The sequence below is a fragment of the Oryctolagus cuniculus genome, chromosome 3 (genome assembly GCF_964237555.1).
Source record: "Oryctolagus cuniculus chromosome 3, mOryCun1.1, whole genome shotgun sequence".
Classification (NCBI taxonomy): domain Eukaryota; kingdom Metazoa; phylum Chordata; class Mammalia; order Lagomorpha; family Leporidae; genus Oryctolagus; species Oryctolagus cuniculus.
Genome location: NC_091434.1, coordinates 154,431,077 through 154,446,201, shown reverse-complemented (window position 1 = coordinate 154,446,201; position 15,125 = coordinate 154,431,077). Strand labels below are relative to the sequence as shown.

The 15,125-nt window shown below is 38.8% G+C and overlaps 1 pseudogene; it reads right to left on the bottom strand.

The window, feature by feature from the left end:
* Positions 1-3,223: 3,223 nt before the first annotated feature.
* LOC100344058 (zinc finger protein 28 homolog pseudogene) overlaps positions 3,224-15,125 on the bottom strand; it is a 40,131-nt pseudogene continuing 28,229 nt past the window's right edge.

Genomic DNA, 15,125 nt, shown 5'->3' with positions numbered 1-15,125 from the left:
CAACCCAGCTCCAGCCGTTGCGGCCATTTGGGGAATGAACCAGCATATCAAAGACTTTTCTCTCTTTCCCTCTCACTGTCTATAACTTTTACTCTCAATTAAATAAAATAATTTTTTTCAGAAAATCACATATTTCATTTCATACATTGTGGACAACTGTCCACAGATACATATTCAGAGATTAAATTCTTTCTACTAATTGCATAATACAGTGTTGAATAATCACAGTTTAAGCAAGCTGCTTGGCAGAACACTAAATTCTTACTTTTAATTAGAATAATTCTTTAATAAACAATTATATATATTTATTCCAGTGGAATAAAGTTTCTCAATCTGAAATTACTGTTTCAAAAGGAATGCATGGCAAAACATGCCATATTGTCAGACAAAAATGTAGAAGAAAAATTTACACTGCTAACAATAAATAAATGCTTGTTCCCCCCACACTGACACCAGAACTTGATCTTAAAATAAAATTTTAGATTTTAAGCCACCAGGAAACCAAGAAAATTTGTTTTAATTGATATTTTTCTGATCAATGAAGTTCAAAACTTCATAAATCATCCTTCTTCACTTGAATTCTTTAGCTGTGACATAACTTTTAATATGCAGCCCCATTCCTCCCCACTGCTTTGTATGTGATATACCTTTCCTAAATGGTATATTCTTTTATGCAAGTTGCAAGCATTTCCTGTCAGCTGTTGTGGTTTTGGTACTCATCACCAGGTCAGAGATTTTTACTTTGTAGGGTCACTTACTCTCTTCTTTTATACTTTTAGAACCCCACATGCTGTTTGATTAAAGCTTCCTCTTTCCTATGTTTGCTTCCAACGTATTATTTCATGATTAGAGACATTTAATGCAATTCTCCTATATTTTCTGTAAGGTACAAATGTGCTTCTACTTTTTTTTCAGTGAAGGGAGGTAGGTAACTCCACTGTCTCCTCAACACTAAAATGCTAATACTGTGATACCAAATCTCATATGCAAAGAAAATGATCAAACATTTCCTTGCTATTCTTGTCCAATTAATCTTCATTACGTTGTTTCAAATAAAACCATCAAAGTAAACATATTCTACTGTGACTCTGGAATAACAGTGTACAAACATTAATAGTATTGAACATTTCTTCTAGAAAAATATCATTTCCCTTTTGGGGCATATTTTTTATCTTTCAATATAGCTTAATAGTCTTCTTTAACCTCTATTCATAAATTGCTTAATTTGTCTTCTTTTAATGTCAGAGACTTATTATCACCATAAAATTAGAACTATTTGTATATTCTCCTCTACTCCAGAGTAGAAGTTGGCAAATATTCTATGAACGAATAGTAAATATTGCAGGCCACACAGTCTCTGTTGCAACTATTCAACTTTGTCACAGTGGCCTAAACAGCCACAGACAATAGGTAAACAAATGATCATGGCTGTAGCTCAGGAAACTCCATTTACAAAACCAGGTGGTAGACAGAATTTGGCCCTGTATCTTTTTTTTTTTTTTTTTTTTTTTTTTTTTTTTTTTTTTTTTTTTGACAGGCAGAGTGGACAGTGAGAGAGAGAGACAGAGAGAGAAAGGTCTTCCTTTTGCCGCTGGTTCACCCTCCAATGGCCGCCGCTGCAGCCGGCGCACCGCGCTGATCCTGGCAGGAGCCAGGAGCCAGGTGCTTTTCCTGGTCTCCCATGGGGTGCAGGGCCCAAGCACCTGGGCCATCCTCCACTGCACTCCCTGGCCATAGCAGAGAGCTGGCCTGGAAGAGGGGCAACCGGGACAGAATCCGGTGCCCCAACCGGGACTAGAACCCGGTGTGCCGGCGCCGCAAGGTGGAGGATTAGCCTATTGAGCCACGGCGCCGGCTTGGCCCTGTATCTTTAGTCTGTTGACCTGTGGTCTACAGCAGGGAATGGCAGCATCTTACTGAAAAGGATCAGAGACAGTAGACATTTTTGGTTTCTGGGCCACATAGTCTATTTCAGAACAGCTCAACTTTGTCATTTTGACCTGCAAGCAAGATGTAGATGATATGTAAATGAAATGTGTGGTTCTATGTTGATAAAATTTTATTTAAATACGAACAGAATTAAACTTCATATAATTATGTTGAAAATGATCGTCCGGCGCTGTGGCTCACTTGGTTAATCCTCTGCCTGTGGCACCAGCATCCAATATGGGCACCAGGTTCTGGTCCCGGTTGCTGCTCTTCCAGTCCAGCTCTCTGCTGTGGCCCAGGAAGGCAATGGAGGATGGCCCAAGTGCTTGGGCCCCTGCACCCACATGGGAGACAAGGAAGAAGCACATGGCTCCTGGCTTCAGATCGGCATAGTGCCGGCTGTGAGAGCCATTTGGGGGGTGAACCAACGGAAGGAAGACCTTTCTCTCTGTCTCTCTCTCTCTCTCTCTCTCACTATCTAACTCTGTCAAATAAAAAAAATAAAATAAAAAAAATTCGTCATGAACTATACAAGAACAGCCAGTGAGACTTTAGTCACAAGTCAGTTTGCTAACCTAAATCAGTGTACCTCAAAGTTAATGATTCCTCAAAAGTTTAATATAATTTATTCAAAAGCCAAGTGACTTCAAAGAGATCAAATCTTGACAACTTTTCTACTTCTTCAGTAGCATGTCAGTAGTTATAAACCTTGCATATTTCTGATTGTTTTAATTCATTTGTCCTAGTGGCCTACTCATTTGTGTTCACTAGAGTTTTTAAGACTGCCATCAAATGTATATAGTAAAGTTGAATTTTCTCACCACCAAGTTCATATCAGTTTATGTTCATGAAGATCCGATGGAAAGGGCTAATATTAACTCAGTGCTATGGAATCAAATCTTAAGACAACATGGCAAAAGCTTAACAACTACCTCAAAAACTCCAGTTCTTGATCTCAAATCTGGTTTCTCCTTGCCTCATCCTATTACATCATTTTTTTTAAAAAATCAGAGCTGACTATGCTCACTTTTTAATGCTCTAAACAATACTATTTTTGAAGAGTTAACTTTACTGAACACCTAGTATGGCCCAGTAATCATGTTAAGCAAATCTTATGCACTAAGCAATTTAAAGGATTTCAACACAAGTATTTTTATGAGTGAATTTAATATAATTACATCTAAAAAGTCAATCTGCCTGCAATGTAAGGGACAAAAGTAAAATAAAACAAAAGCGCAGGGAGATCAGTTTCCAAACTATTGGATTGTCTGGCTGAAATGATGCAGTCTTCAGACTATGCCGATGGAAGTGAGGATGGATTCCAGAGAAATTTGGGAAACAGATCCACAGAACTTGATGTGGAAGGTAAAGAAGGGCGCGTCGAGGACTCTCCAGTGTGCATTCGCTGATGGTGAGCAAAGTGCATGGTTTGCCTAAAGGCTCTTTGACTTTTGCTATAGTTGTAGGATCTCTCTCCAGTATGAAATCTCTTATGTTGATTGAGGTGCCCAATCCTACATTCCTTACATTCATACGGTTTCTTTCCAGAATGATTCTCTGAGGCACACTAAGGGACTGGCGATGGCTGAAGGCCTTGCCACATGCACTACATTCATATTGTTTCTCTCCAGTGTGACTCCTGCGATGACAAATAACGGATGACTCTGTCTTGAAGGCCTTTCCACATTCAATACATTCATAAGGTCTTTGGATGGTGTGGAGTCTTTGATGTTGAGTACATGATGAGTTATCACCAAAGGCCTTCCCATATCCCATACATTTATACAGTTTCTCTCCAGTATGAACTCTCTGATGTTGAATGAGGTGTGTGGGCTGGATGAAGACTTTACCACACTCCTTACATTCACAGGGTTTCTCTCCTGTATGAGTTTCCTGATGCTGTGCAAGGTGAGCCTTCTGCGTAAATGCTTTACTGCAAACCTTACATTCATAGGGCTTCTCTGCAGTATGAGTCCTCTGAGGAGTGGCAAGCTGTGAACTGATGCTGAAGGACTTCCCACACTCCCCACATTCAGAAGGTTTCTCCCCAGTATGAACCCTTAAATGACTAGCAAGGTGTATATTCTGCCTCAAAGGCTTCCCACATTCTTTACACCTAAAAGGCTTTTCTCCAGAATGTACTCTTTGATGTTGAGTGAGAGACGCATGATGGCTGAAGGCTTTTCTGCACACATCACATTCATACAGTTTTTCCCCGGTGTGAATCCTCTGATGTACAGTAAGGGATGAGCCATACCTAAAGGACTTATGACAAACATCACATGTGTAAGGTTTCTCTCCAGTATGAATTCTCCTATGTTGATTAAGCCCACAAACAATGCAGTCAAAAGGTTTCTCCCCAGTGTGACAGTATCTCCGGTGACGGCTAAGGGATGTGTTCTGTATAAAAGCCTTCCCACATTCACTTCATTCATAGGGCTTCTTGCCAGTGTGACATCTCTTACGGTGTGCGAAGGAAGAACCATCACAAAAGGCCTTTCTTACAGTCATTACATTTATAGGGCTTCTCTCCAGTACAAATTCTCTGGTGAACACTAAGGGATGAGCTCTGAGTAAAAGTTTTCTTACATTCATTACATTTGAAAACTTCTTTCCTGCATAGATTCCTGTTTGCTTTATTACTGCTGAACTTTTTGGGAAAATTTCAATTGAGTTGTGATTATGAAGTCTCTCTTCTGAATTGTCCAAGTGGAAACACTTTTCAGATTTGTTACACACACTCTCCTTAGAGTGGGTTTTGTTATGAGTAATGGTCCCTTGCCTGAATTGTGTCTCTTGACTTACTTCTTTCCAAACACACACTCAGAATCCTAATTTTCTCTGAAATTGGACCACCCAAGTTTAGTGTGTGAAGTCCTGCCCTTTATCTCGTCAGCACGTGAGTCCTGCTTTGGAAATAATTCCTGAGTCTCACTGACAGATTGCTGGCCTGCACTGGCTTTTCCACACCAGGCTCTCGCACACTCAAGTGAGAACAGGCCTCCTGTCACATCTCTCCTCCCCATCCAGGGCTCCTTCCCTTCCTCCAATAACGAGACGAAATCGGGCTTGGAAACACAATGTTCTGAGGCTCCCAGGTCACTGTGGTTCTCCCACACTACACGCTTCCAGAGGCTCCTCTGCGCTGGGTCCGGTTGCTGGGAGGAGTCTAAGGCCATAACCGTGACACTCCCCAAGCCCGGCCGTGTCTCAAACAGAGCATCATCGTCCCCCAACATAGAGTATTCCAGACTGCAGTTTCTGAGTCTCTCTGTCCTCACTGCCTGGGAAACCTTTCTTCACAAAAGTCCCTCTTTGGGAAACTTCTTACTTTCCTCCACAGTCTTCAAGTCTAGGCTCCAGCTTCTTGCCATCTTTCTCTTCACTGCCCAAGGCTCTTTCCCTTGTTCCAAAGAGGAGATCACAGCGGGCTTGGAACCGCGAAGTCCCAGCGATGCCAGGTTCCTGTAGTTCTCCAACATCACATACCGTACAGCGTCCTCTGAGCGGGGTTCAGCCACTCCCACTCCTCCTGGGAGAAACCTAGGGCCACATCTCCAAACTCCACGAAGCTCTGGGACGTGGCTTTCCCTCAGGTCCCCATGGCCTTCTGCTTGTGCCCTCCGTCCTGTAGGGGGGCAGCGGCCCTGGAAGGCAGGGCTCTGAGCGCGCAGCCTTCCCCGGGCGGAGCCTCCCAGCGCTGCCAGAGCCCCCACCCCCCAACCCCCCACCCCCACCCCCACCCCAGGCTGGGCTTTGTGCGGGGTGGGGGTGGGGGTTGGCGGCCGCGCACCCGCCCTCCCGCCCTGGCCCTCTTGTCACCGAGCTGCGCACATGCCACTGGGCCAGCCGGTCACCAGCAGACACACCCCCGGCCGCACCTGCGGCCTAGCGCGGAGCTGGGCGCCCACCGTGCTCCCGCACACCAGGCATCCCCGGGGCTGTGCCCGGCCCCCAATAAAAATCTTTAAATAAAAATGGTAACATTAAGTATAAAATACTTGTTGTGGAATCAAAATTTAGAAATACAAAAACATTCAAAACGAATTCATAGTCATATTTTAAATGTGTCATAAAGTAGCGCGAGTACATAATGATTTAAAAATACAAATTGTTCTTATATTGTTCTATTCTAAATACTTCACAATTATCAACTTCATTAATGTATGCAACATTTACTTTCAGGGCTTGCAATATTCAAGGCACAACTAAGAATTAATTCTGCTATTGAACATATAAAATGAAAAATAAAGCAATGTGAATGTGAAATGGAAAAGTAAAGCCATATGAAAATATAGCATCTTAATGTATTGCTTCAGATAAGATAAAAATTGTAAGTTGAAAACCTAAGCAGTTAAATTAAATATTACTTTAGATATATCAGCTCAAATTGTAATTTATAAAATGCACAGGTAATTGCTAAAAATGTCACCTATTTTCAGTACTTTTCAATGTGTTTTTTTGTTCTTTGTGGCACTAATTTACATTGTAAATGATAATATAATAAAGAAAAAGGGAATGAAAGGAAAACAGTTAAATTGGACTTAACTATAGAAAACTGAATGATATTAAGAAAACTCCAGGATCTTGCTCAAGGTTTAGCTTACATTCAAAAAGAATTTTAATTCCCAGCCTTTTAACAGTGTTAAGCTCAGCGCAGCTCAGGGGCTAAATCAAGTAACTGAAGTGTCTTCAGTTTTGGCACTAATTGGTCATTTAGACCTCAGGGAGCTGTCAGGGTTGACATAAGGAAAATGAAAAGCTTTTACTTAGTCACTGATGTTTAAGTGACAAAAGTCAAGAACAAAGTTAATTTTACTCCTTGGAACAATTTTGAGAAGTTCTTCAAAAAGTTGATAAACTAGTGTCTGGAGAAAATGTCTGTGTCGCTTTATTTTCTTTTTTCTTTGTTTTATATACATAAGGTGCAAAGCACCATGTTTTCATTTACATATACACAGTGAAATGGTCACTATATTCAAGCAAATTAACATAATCATCACCTCAAATGTGTGGTGAGAGCATCTAAACTCTACATTTTCTCCCAGCAAATTCCCAGTATACAATGCAGTATCCTTACCTTTAACTCCCATGCCATGTATTTATTAGTCTCCAGATTTACTCATTCCACAGAGCTGCACCTTTGTACCTTTGATCTACATTTCCCTAACCACCCCAAGTTCTCAAAAATAGTAACCATAGTTGTACTGTGTATTGCTATGTGTTAGACTTTTTTTGAATTTCACAGTACGATCATGTATGTTTTTCTTCCTTTCTCTATTTCACTCAGCCTAATATCTTTCAGATTCACCCATGTTGAGACATGAATCTCCTTTGTAAAGGCTGAATGATGTCTCATTTCATATAGATGGATATATACAATACACATATTATAATGATAATATTTATTTATCCATTCATCCATAGACAAGCACATAGGGTTCTTCCCCCGCCCCCTCTACTTGAAAGGTCAAGCAACATAGGTAGAGACTGAGAGATCTTCTACCTGCTGGTTCGCTCTCCCCAATACACCTACAACAGCCATAGTTGGACTAGGTTGAGGCCAGGAGCCCACAATTCCATCTGGATTTCCCACAAAAGAAGAAGGGGCCCAAGCACCTAAGCCACCATCCAATGCCTCCCAAATGCCTCAGCAGGGAGTTGAATCAGAAGTATAGACTAACAAGGATTCAAACCAACACTCTGACATGAGATGCAGATGTCACAAGTAGCCCTTAACCTGCTGCTCCACAACGCCTGTCTGCTTTCATGTCCTGACACAATTGTGAGGATAGCTTTATCAATAAGTTCGTTTCCAAAAGCAAATTAAAGCTGATTAAAGATTTAAGGATAAGATCATTCATGATTTTTATACACACATTCGGTAACATTTTATTTCCAGGATTTTTTTTTCTTCGGCAAGCCAAATAAAAAACACAAAGCTCCACAAGGTTATATTTTAAAATTAAATCAACTTGAATCACTTTAAAATTGCACCTGTCAAAATGTTGGATGTGTGTTGTAGATGCTGAGCAACTGTTCATCAATTACTTATCAATATTTGAATGTATAGTACAAATGGGCTCAACCCACTGAAAACTGGATTTCCAATAAATGGAATACAAGTTAGCCTTATTAAGCAATATTCTATGAGCAATTTGTGCTAACTATGGGTTATTGAGACAATAAAACCTTGTATTGTCCTGAGGGAGTACTCATACTGCAAACTTTTGCCTGACATTCTGAAAATAATGGAAGTGAGATTGTAGCAAATTATTCTGTGTTCCTGTATGTCATGAAACTGGATCACATATTCACATGTCAGATGTCATATTATATGTAACAGTTAAAGCATAGTCAATGTGACACTTTATCTTAAGTTCATTAAAAATGATGACTGATTGCATAATCTTATTTAAAAGAAAACACTTATATAATTACATATAAGTACAATTTGAGTGGCAATTCTAATTGAATTTTGCTATTATGAACTAAATTATGGTCACCTCAGAGCTTAGAAAAATATTGAGAGAATTTAATATTCTTTTCTTCCTTTGATGTTCAGATAACTTTCTCCATCTTGCAGTTCTCCCTTTAATTAGTACCACTAGTGGCTGTGTTTTCAAGAATTCTGTTTTAAGGACTTCATACTCTACCACCTCTCTCCACTCACTTCCCCTATCTGAGGGTTTAGTATTCATTAGCTGGGTAGTTGGTTGGATAGAATGATAGACCCAAATTTGGCTATCAAAGACTTTTCTAGGAATAAGTCGCTCCTGCACCTGTAACTACCTCCTGGGACAATTCTCTAAATACTTCAAAATCTGCATCCAATAACATTTTATTTTATAAAAAGAACTGGAAGAGTTGACCTGGTAGGTTCCCAACATAGAGAAAAGATAAGGACATGGAAATCTAATTTCCTAACTCAATCAGTTAATGGTGTATACATGTGTGGAAATACTGTATTGTATCCCATAAAAATGTGGAGGTATATCAATAGACATTTTTCAAAAGAGGAAATCCAAATGGCCAACAGGCACATGAAAAAATGTTCAAGGTCATTAGCAATCAGGGAAATGCAAATCAAAACCACAATGAGGTTTCACCTCACCCCGGTTAGAATGGCTCACATTCAGAAATCTACCAACAACAGATGCTGGCGAGGATGTGGGGAAAAAGGGACACTAACCCACTGTGGGTGGGAATGCAAACTGGTCAAGCCACTATGGAAGTCAGTCTGGAGATTCCTCAGAAACCTGAAAATAACCCTACCGTTCGACCCAGCCATCCCACTCCTTGGAATCTACCCAAAGGAATTTAAATTGGCAAACAAAAAAGCGGTCTGCACCCTAATGTTTATTGCAGCTCAATTCACAATAGCTAAGACTTGGAACCAACCTAAATGCCCATCAACGGTAGACTGGATAAAGAAATTATGGGATATGTACTCTTTAGAATACTATACCGCAGTAAGAAACAACGAAATCCAGTCATTTGCAACAAAATGGAGGAATCTGGAACACATCATGCTGAGTGAAATAAGCCAGTCCCAAAGGGACAAATACCATATGTTCTCCCTGATCGGTGACAACTGACTGAACACCAAAAAGGAAACCTCCTGAAGTGAAACGGACACTATGGGAAACGGTGACTTGATCAGCATAGCCCTGACTGTTAATGAACAACTTAATACATTATCCCTCTTAGTAGTTTTTTTGTCTGTTCTACTTAATATGACTGGTTTAATTCTGTAATTAATACACAATTATTCTTAAGTGTTAAAAATTAACTGAAATGTGATCCCTGTTAAACATAAGAGTGGGAATAAGAGAGGGAAGAGATGTATAATTTGGGACATGCTCAAGCTGACTTGCCCCAAATGGTAGAGTTAAAAACATACCAGGGGATTCCAATTCAATCCCATCAAGGTGGCATGTACCAATGCCACCTCACTATTCCAAGTGATCAATTTCAGTTCACAATTGATCATAATGAAAGGACTAAGAGTCAAAGGGAGCACATAAACAAGTCTAGTACCTGCTAACACTAACCGATGGAATAAATAAAGGGGAGAGTGATCCAACATGGGAAGTGAGATACTCAGCAGACTCATAGAATGGCAGATGTCCTAAATAGCACTCTGGCCTCAGAATCAGCCCTAAAGGCATTCGGATCTGGCTGAAAAGCCCATGAGAGTATTTCAGGCATGGAAAGCCAAGACACTCTGGCAAAAGACCTCTGCGAGTGAGATCCCAGTGGAAAGAACAGGTCTTCAAAGAAGGAGGTACCTTTCTCTGAAGGGAGGAGAGAACCTCCACTTTGACTATGACCTTGTCTAAACAAGATAAGAATCGGAGAACTCAGAGGGCTTCCATAGCCTTGGAAACTCATGACCGGAGCATAGGGAGACTACTGATGCCATAGACAGGAGTGTCAATTGGTAAAGTCAACAACAGGAGTCACTGTGCACTTACTCCTCATGTAGGATCTCTGTCCTTAATGTGCTGTGTATTGAGATTTAGTGCTATAACGAGTACTCAAACAATATATTTCACTTTGTGTTTTCATGGGGGTGCAAACTGTTGAAATCCTTACTTAATGCATACTAAACTGATCCTCTGTAAAAAAAAAAAAATTATCAACTCCCAACTTGACTCTCACTGGGATTAAACATGACAATAGGTCTGATCTGATTTCATCATCACTTAAAAAAAATCATCTATTATTTTTCACTTTATGTTTCTGTGTGGGAGCAAACTGTTGAAATCCTTACTTAAGATATACTAAGCTGATCTTCTGTATATTAAGATAATCGAAAATGAATCTTGATGTGAATGGAAGGGGAGAGGGAGTGGGAAAGGGGAGGGTAGTGGGTGGGAGGGACGGTATGTGGGGGAAGCCATTGTAATCCCTAAGCTGTACTTTGGAAATTTATATTCATTAAATAAAAGTTAAAAAAAATGTGGAGGTATACTTATAAAATATTTAAAAATTAGAAGATCAGCATCTGTATCTGAACACATTATCTTTCTACTTTTCCTGTATGTCCATGGTCCTCAAAGGACACCATCATCCATTCACCTGCATGCATCAGAATAAACTTGACATCAATATAAATATGTATTTGTGATATTGCAAATAGGAATATATTCTTCAAATTTTAGAGGACTAAAATAGGATAACTTGTATTAACTATTAATCTACAATACAGATAAAATTATGAATTCTGTAATATTTTCAAATATCTTGTTCATTATCACTATTAAGAAATAAAAAAAGTTTTTATAAAGTATATGTGTGTGTAGGAAGGCTGCCATGTTTATACAGTTTTGATACAATGCTTAAGTCACACCTTATTCCATGAAATTTTCAGAATTCTATGGTTACCAGATTGAAAAACACAAACCTCTCTTTGAAAATTCAACTCTTGGGGCCTGCGTTTTGGCACAACAGGTTAAGCTGCCTCCTACAATGCCAAAAGTCCCTATCAAACTGACAGTTGAAATCCCAGCTTCTCAGCTTCCTATCCAGCTCCCTACTAATGCACTAAGGAAGGCAATGGAGAATGGCCCAAGAGCTTGGACACATGCCACACACATGGGAGATGTAAATGGAGTTTCTGGCTCTTGGCTTTGGAGTGGCCCAGTACAGGTCATTTTAGCCATTTGGAGAGTGAGCTAACACAGGGAAGATTTCTCTCTCCCTCACTGCCATTAAAAAAAAATGAATAAATGTATTTTAAAAAACTAAATTAAATGCTTTTGATACTGATCTACTTTAGATCTTCACTATGTCTTTTCTAGATTATTGAAATAACTTGCCAAAGATCTTTCCTCTCTCTTGCTATTACCAAAACTATGAGGGCATCAACAATTGCTCGGTATCTACATATTGAATTAACCCAATCTTTACCAAAAGACTACTGGAAATCTAAAACTGAATTATATATGTAATAAAAACTGAAAATATTAATATTTTTCACATTCCAATCATTTGTAGCTTTGAACATGACTTGAAATTGTGAGACCTGAGCCTGGATCAAGGTGTAACTAATTTAAATTAGGCCTCCATCTTGTAACTTGGGCCTGACCAGGCCCTGAGCCCTAAGCCAGAAGCTCCTAAAAGAAAATAAATGAACTCCCCTTGCGATAAACTCTCCTAGCAACAGCCGATTAGCAGAGAACAGAGAAATACCTAGAGTTCCTGGTGTCTTCTCAGGGCAAATAAGGTGATTGATAGCTTCCTAAGACCCTGCAGTTTGGCACATACACCCAGCAGCTTGGACCCTATGCTTCAGCCAATCAATTAAAAAGGCATCAGCCCCAAAGCCATCCAACCACCTTTAGTAGGTCCGTTCCCGCCACTGGATGCACTAATCAATTCTAAGAGATGTCCTTTGAATTTCCCACGGGATGAGATGATTTGCTAAATGGTACCATGATGTATGGAATGTCTCTGAAAACCCTATAAAAACCCTGTTAACTGAAGGGTCAGGGCTCTCAATTCAGTCCGGCTGTGTCGGTGTTGACTGAGAGTCCAGGCCTGGACCTGCAATAAAACTCTCCTCTCGTGTGCTTTACAGTGGTACCGGCTCCTTGGTGGTCTTTGGGGACAACTGAACTGGGCATGATAAATTATTATGAAAAATGTCCTAAGACATTTGAGAACAACGTTATCTATAAAATATAGACTAATAGTAACAGCCTATCAAAAATAAAGAGTTGAGGAAGAAAAAAATTAATTCTGGCTCTCAACTCGCTTTTACAGGGATTATTAATGCTAAGGTAAACAAAGCTGTCTTTTCATTGAAGAAACGGAGTAAAGGAGTAGATTAGTTTATTATGGAATTGCTGAGGAGACAGGAGGGCTTCTCTGAGACTACAAAGGCTCAGTTCCAGAGAGCAATTGTACATTCTTGTCACAGTATATAAAAATACATTTTAAGAATCCCTCAGTTCTCCAAAATTCCCATCAGAATTCTATACACACAGTAGGTAAACAAAAATAGTCTGTAAACAAACTGAACAAAAAATAATTTTGACTACTGTTGTGTTTCCTGTGGCTTAAGCTATGAATAAACTACTCAATTAGTATGCATGGACACATTCACTTATCTAATATTTTAGTTCAATAAATTAGAATGCATCAATGTTTTAATGCTAAATAAGGTAGAGTCATGTTTCAAAATGTTTTTATATTACAATTGAACTTGTGATTGCCTTGAATTATTTGAGTAAAATGCAATGAAAGCACAATTAAGGAAGTATCCTGTGCTTTCTCCCTGAAATACAAACTACTTATTCAGTGTAACATACACAAAATAAGGAAGTTAAAAAAAAAAGGTTAAAATAATTCTGATCCTGAACTATTTTTAGTGTTTATTACATTCAGGGGAAACAAAAACATCTTCTTACTTAAAGAACTCAATAAAAGAGATAAAAGAGTAGATTAACTAAGTCAGCCTGTTATTGAAATGGAGATGAGGCCCAGAGGCTTCTTCTCTTTCAGTTAAAAGCTTAATTTTAGGAAAGCATTAGAAGTTCCAATCACAATGCATAAAAGAACTCACAAAAATGCATCTTTTCCTAAACTGCTTCATATTGTCTACACAAATTTCCTTTTCAGTGAAAGGTGTGATATCAATGAACACACCATTTGAGCTCTTGTCTGATGCTGTCACATCTGGTGTGATAAGTGGTTTAGGGAACAGAACTACCTTTGGTAGGTCTGGAAGACAAGTTTTGCTGAAGTCACTGAGAAGCCTCAAGACCTGGAGCTAAGTAGGAAGGTCCCTCACAGTGCTGAGTGCCTGCTGGGCCCAGGAACCTGGGGTCCTCTGGAGAGCGTGTGTGGGCAGAGAGGTTACAACAGGAAGTAAAACAGCATTTCATAAAGGATAGTATGAAACACAAGTGCCTCTTCTTCAGATCAATAGTGCAAAGAGAGAGAGATAAAGTATGGCTTTTAGGTGGGAATCTCAGGGATCACATGTTTGATTTTAACAGAAACAGGCGGAAGTGGCAGCAAATGGATATGACCATGAGAAAGCACTATCAAAGATGCTTCTGAGACAGGGAAAGTCTAGGAAGACTGGAATAAAAGAGCACAGTGAGTTGGTATGTGTGAAACACAAATTTTCAAGAGAGAGTGAGGGTTTTGAAAAATTTGAATGTTCTATAACCCTAAGCTGATAGGAAACAGATTCAGTAGAATTTATTTCTCTTAATGTAATCTAATTATACCTATCCATGGTGACCCACAGGTCACTTCTATAATAAAAGCTACTTTTCATTAGGAAACATTTCATTACAGCATCCTGTTCATACATTAAATGGAATTTGCATATAAAATAAAAAACAAACATAAAATAGGAAATAATATCCCCTGCCACATGAATTTTCCATCCTGGGAACAAGTACTCATTGTATGTCTGCCCTCTGCAAAATGAATGTAATGAGATTGACCTCAATTAATTCTATTTACATGACTACAAGAGTATATACTAATGTTGTAATGTTATTTTTAGGTTCCTCAGATGACAGTTGTTTTATGAATTTGATAATTTTATCTATTAAGTTTATATTAGTTAATTCACAAGATGCACATAGGCATCCTTTTCTGTACTTATTCATCAGTTTCATTTATTCATTCATCGGTTTTACTGTCAAATTTTTAAACAGTGTATTTTATCCAAATCAGATATGTTCTAACACAAGAATATAGTTCTACTTAACATGCTGTCTATTTACTATGAAATAAAAAGTTCAAAATAGTCCATTAGTCTCAGGATAATACCTTATTCAAAACTGAGAAATCTTTGTATGGATAATCTATGTTTAATAGAGTAATCCAGGTTCCTACTCTGTGCATCTTTTTTGTTTTGTCAAATATCAAACATGGTATGATCCAAGATATGGTATCAAATGGTAAGAAGTTAATTTTCCATATATTTTAGTACCATATTCAATATGATTTGTTAATTTCATGATTAACTGAATAAGCAGATATCATTAAGTACTCAATTAAAATTGATTTTATGTATGATTTCCAAAAGTGGAATTTTAAGTAACTTAGGTAGAAACAAATTTTAATTAATTAGAAAGTATTAAACCTTCAACATATTTTGGTTTATGTAACACATTGGATATACTAGTGTAGGTCAAAAGAAAAGATTGAGAGGCCAGCATGGTGGT